Here is a 5,289-nt window from a genome sequence, read left to right on the forward strand (position 1 = left end):
TGCCACTCCTCTGTTTTAAGGCTCAGCTATCTCAGGTCCCTTTTGAAAATGTTCCCTTTTGACAAAACATTCAGGAGTGCAATTATCCCTACTATGTGAAAGCAGCACAATATAGATGGAGGAAGATCTTAGAACTCACCTTGATTTTACATATGAATCAACTGAGAGTGATGAAGGTTACATGGTCTATGGAGGACCACATGACTAGTTAGTGACAATGATACTATTCTTCTTTAATTATTTACAGGAACCTTTCCCATACTTCTGCTAGGGCAGCAAACTGAGATAACCTTTCTGAAAAGTAATTTAGGCAATCTTTTTCAATAGTCCTAAATATAAGCATATAAATTGACCCAGAAATTCCACTTCTAGGAATTTGCTATAAGAAAGTAACCAGAGAGACTACAAGAGAGTCACTTCAGATCGAAAAACACAGAGACTGAAAGGGATGGAAAAAGATATTTTATAAAAATGGAAACAAACAAACAAACAAAGCTGGGGTAGCAATACTTATACCAGACAAAATAGACTTCAAAACAAAAGCTATAAGAGACAAAGAAGGACCCAGTAATTCCACTTCTGGGTATTTATCTGAAGAAAGGTAAACCACTATTTAGAACAGCCATGTATATCTATATGTTCACTGCAGCATTATTTACAATAGGCAAGATATGGAAGCAACCTAAGCGACCATCAATAGATGAATGAATAAAAAAGTGGCACATATATACAATGGAATATTACTCAGCCATAAAAAATGAAATCTTGCCATCTGCAACAACATGGATGGACCTAGAAGATGTTATGCTAAGTGAAATAAGTTAGACAGAGAAAGACAAATACCATATGATTTGACTTATATGTGAAATCTAAAAAACAAAATAAACAGACAAAACAAACAAACTCATAGATAAAGAGAAATTTTGATGGTTGCCAGATGAGAGGGGGTTTTAGGGGGATGGATGAAAAAGGGGAAGAGATGAAGAAGTACAAATTGGTAGTTACAAAATAGGAGCTGTAAAGTACAGCATGGGACATATAGTCAATAATATTGTAATAACTATGTATGGTGCCAGATGGTACTAGATTTATTGAGTTGAGCACTTCATAAGTTATATAAATGTCTAATCACTATGTTGTACACCTAAAACTAATATAATATTGTATGTCAACTGCAATTGAAAAATAAAAAATTATTTTTAAAAAAGAAAATAACCAGAGGAAAGCACTATGATTTAGCCACAAAGATGTTCACAACAGGGTTATTTATAGTAAGAAGAAATGCAAAGCAAAGTAAAGCTATAATAACAATGATTTGATTAAATTTTAAAACGCTAGATATATGGAGGAAAAGTTATGCAAATACTAAAAACTGCATTGTAAAAGATTATGTTGTTAGCATGCTAGATGAAAAAGGGAGGTAGCAAAACAATGTGTACATAAGATTCATGTTACATAAAATACCTGAAGGGACGTGAAGAATTGCCCAGATGATACTGAGACAGGGTCAGGGAATCTAGAGTAGATGGTGTCATAAATACATCCTCTTTTGTGTAAATCTGCATGGCCTATGCTTTTAAAGGACTTTATAATGCTATAACTTGACATGCACTCATTTTTTGCACATTTAAGCCAAAGTCACCAACTGGAAGGAGATGTTATAACAATGATGGGAAAAGGAGATAAACTAGAGGTCAGGAATGAGGATTGGTAGAAAAAAGAAGGGTGGTGAGAAGGGTGTAGCTCAAAATGAGAATCCAGATGGAGATAAGAGTGGAATTGGGTGGAGTTCTGAAGATTAATAAGAAATGCCTGATAAACTCTACCCAGCCAATTTCATGATGAGACTTCTAAGAGATAACAGGGCAGGTGGAGATGCAGAACTAAAAATGAGAGTTAAAAGTTCAAAGATGATAAAGTATACCCAGGATTTCACAAGAGAGGTGAAAGTAAAGAGATTATCAAGAGGGAGTAATCGAAAATTACAAAAAGGCATTCTTTGCCAGGGATTCTGAATGTCACAGCATGGAATTATAATTACAGCAATTTTTACCTTTATGGTAATATAATTAATAAAATGAATAATACTTAACCAATGTATGGTGTCCCAACAGGGACAGTATATCTGCCATCATCCACCTTTCTCCTTTTCTTACCCAGCAAGATATCATGAAAAAAATATATGGACTAATGGAGTCAGACAGATCCAGATTTAGATCCCAACTAGTCTTCTGGAGACACAGTTTTTTTATCTGCTAAATGGGGATAATAGTAACCTACCACAGAAGATGATCGAAAGAATGAAGCGTGTTATGATATATAAAAGGCCTAGCCCATAACAGGCTTTCAGTAAGTATTTGCATTTTCTTATCCACCTCTCTGTGCCACTGGCTGGCAATAGTGGGAAAAGAAAATAGAGTTTATTTATCAAAGAGAGGTGTTAGGTAGAAGTTAGAAAATGCAGGAGGAGGAAGGTTGGGAGGGCGTCCATAGTGCCTACAGTAAAAGCTCATAAATAGCTTTGATTAACTGCCTCCAGCCACATATCTGTTTTTAGTATCTGTTTTTACAACAACAGATGAGGAGAGGTGGTCTGGAGCAAGATAGGGATCTGAGTCAACAGACCTCTGCCCATTTTAGGAGGTCATGCCCTCCCTTGGAAGAGCATGCACCACCTTTTCCCGCCAAATCAATATGTAACTCCCTCACCCCGCCCAGCAAACTTTAAGTCCTCTGTAAGAGTGCCCTCTCACCCTCTCGCCCTCTCACCCACTTTCTCTCTCTCCCTCTCTCTCTGTCTTTCTCTGTCTCGTTTTCTCTCTCTGTCTCTCTGACTCTCTCACTAATACTGGGAGCCTATGCCTCTCTCTCCCACCTCAGCTGGGCCAGTTCTCTTCCTCAAGAACGTATCACTAACACCAGGTGCCCAGATCTCTCTCTCTCTCTCTCTCTCTCTCATTCTCTCTCCTCGCCTCTCTCTCCTCTTCTTCCTACCTTGGCGAGGCCTGTTCTCTTCCCTGAGAACTATCACTAACAAACCCTGCTTGCATATTAATCAGCTTGCTGACCTTTGTTTCTTCACAGCATGAGCAAGAAAAGCCAAGGCTCCTGTAACAGAGGGAATAAGGCCACCAATCATGTCCTATCTCTCACTGCGTTTTGTGGTCACTATGGCTTTGATCCAGATGCACTTCAGTCTTGGCTGATTTCCTTCCTCTTGGCCAGGTCTGCCCAGCATCTCACACTGTACACAGCTTGCTCCACCACTCCAAAGGGATGTGCTGGTTTTCCTGAAGGTCTTGCCTTTTAGAGAGGAGCCAGGGGATTAGTTGTGTGTCAGTAATATTCGTGATTTCCTGACACTCCCACTTATTGATTCTAGAAAATATGCATCTCACATTAGTAACTTTAACCCAGTGACTCGCCAATTTCTCACCATTTTCTGTACCCACTACTCACCCCACAATATACCAGAGTGACCCCAAGACTTAACCAAACTCTCCAGATCAATACCAGCCACAGCAAGCACTACCTATGTTTTTAGCCTGGGGGTCTGACAAGGCCACTCCAGGCTGTGTTCCCAATTAGCTTCTTTGAAACACTACCCAGTATTAGAAACACTACCCAGTATTAGACACATAGGTTCACAGATTTCCATGAATCATGCAAAACAAGCTTACAGTTACTTCTTTTCTTTTATATACTCCATGGTCAATAATAGATTCACAATAAATGGGATTATTATTCATTTTCATAGACTATACTGATAACAGAAGTATAGTCTACAAGCAAAAAAAAAATCAATAATAAAATGGCTATTACTGATGAGCTTAGAAAGCTTTTACATCCAAAAAATATCCCCAGGATGATTTCTAGAAAGCAAATCAAAGTGGGAAAAGAAATAATGGCCAGTATCAAAAGCAAAAAAGACAAGAACAAGGAATTTCATTACCTGTTTTCCTTTCCTTTTTACATTTGACAGATTTTCACTTAAGTAATTTTATCAGACATATAAATGGTAGGCGAGGCTGCCATCATTCAATAGTGAATGCTGATTCTTCATGTAGAAAAGAGGCAGCAGCCAACACTTTTCCAAGTAGTAGGATCACCTTGGCAGAAAGAGCTTTCACCCACAAAATGTACTCCAGAGATAAGTATTTTATAATTTTATTAGTATTATTACTAATATTCATATTTTATGTGTATAGTAGCTTATATTTTCAAATCACTTTCATCACCAACATCTTATCAGATGGGTTGTCAGAAAAAGAAATTAAAGCAAGTATTATTAGCACCATATTTTGGAATAGACCTCTGAGGCCTAGAGAAGTTGGGTAACACCTAAAATTAGAGCTTAGAAAATTCATTGTTACTCTTCATAGAATCAATATGGAGTTTTTTTCTTTCCAGTTTTATTCAGCTATAATTAGCATACACTACTATATAAGTTTAAGGTGTACAGCATAATGATTTGACTTATATATACCATGAAATGATCATCACAGTAAGTTTAGTTAACATCCATCATCTCATGTAGATACAAAAAAAAGAAAAAAAAATTTTTCTTTTGATGAGGACTCAGGACCTACTACTGTCTTACAACTTCCTTTTTTTTTTTTTAAGTTGCAGAAAAGGAGTTTACTAGAAGTAAAAATACATTTCAAAGAAGCATAAGTGGGCCCGAGCAGTAGAGAATGGCTCAAGGGCCATTAGTAGAAAAGAAAGTACACTCCAAAGAGTTTGGAGTGAGCCGAGCAAAGGAAGCTCAAAAGGCTCAAGGGGGCCCAGGGCCAGGGCCAGGGCCAGGGCCAAGGCCAAGGAGTCATTATTAGGAGAAAAAGTACACTCCAAAGAGTTTGGAGTGGGCCCCGAGCAGAGGCAAGGTTCAAAATGCTCAAAAGGCCTCTCTTACAACTTTCTATATATCATATAGTAGTGTTAACTTACAATCATCATGTTTACATTACATTCCTAGTACTTATTTATCATATACCTAGAAGTTTGTACCTTTGATTACCTTCATCCAATTCCCCCTCCTGCCACCCGCTGCCTCTGATAACCACAAATCTGTTCTCATTTACTATGAGTTTGGTTTTTGTTTTTGTTTTTTTAGATTCCACATACAAGTGAGATCATACAGTATTTGTTTTTCTCTTTCTGACTTAGTTTACTTAGCATAATCCCCTCAGGGTTCAGCCATATTGTCAAAAATGACAAGATTTCCTCTTTTTTGTGGCTGAATAATTCTCCATATGTGTGTGTGTGTGTGTGTGTGTGTGTGTGTGTGTG

This window comes from Hipposideros armiger, unplaced genomic scaffold, assembly GCF_001890085.2.
Source record: "Hipposideros armiger isolate ML-2016 unplaced genomic scaffold, ASM189008v1 scaffold_259, whole genome shotgun sequence".
Taxonomy (NCBI): Eukaryota; Metazoa; Chordata; class Mammalia; order Chiroptera; family Hipposideridae; genus Hipposideros; species Hipposideros armiger.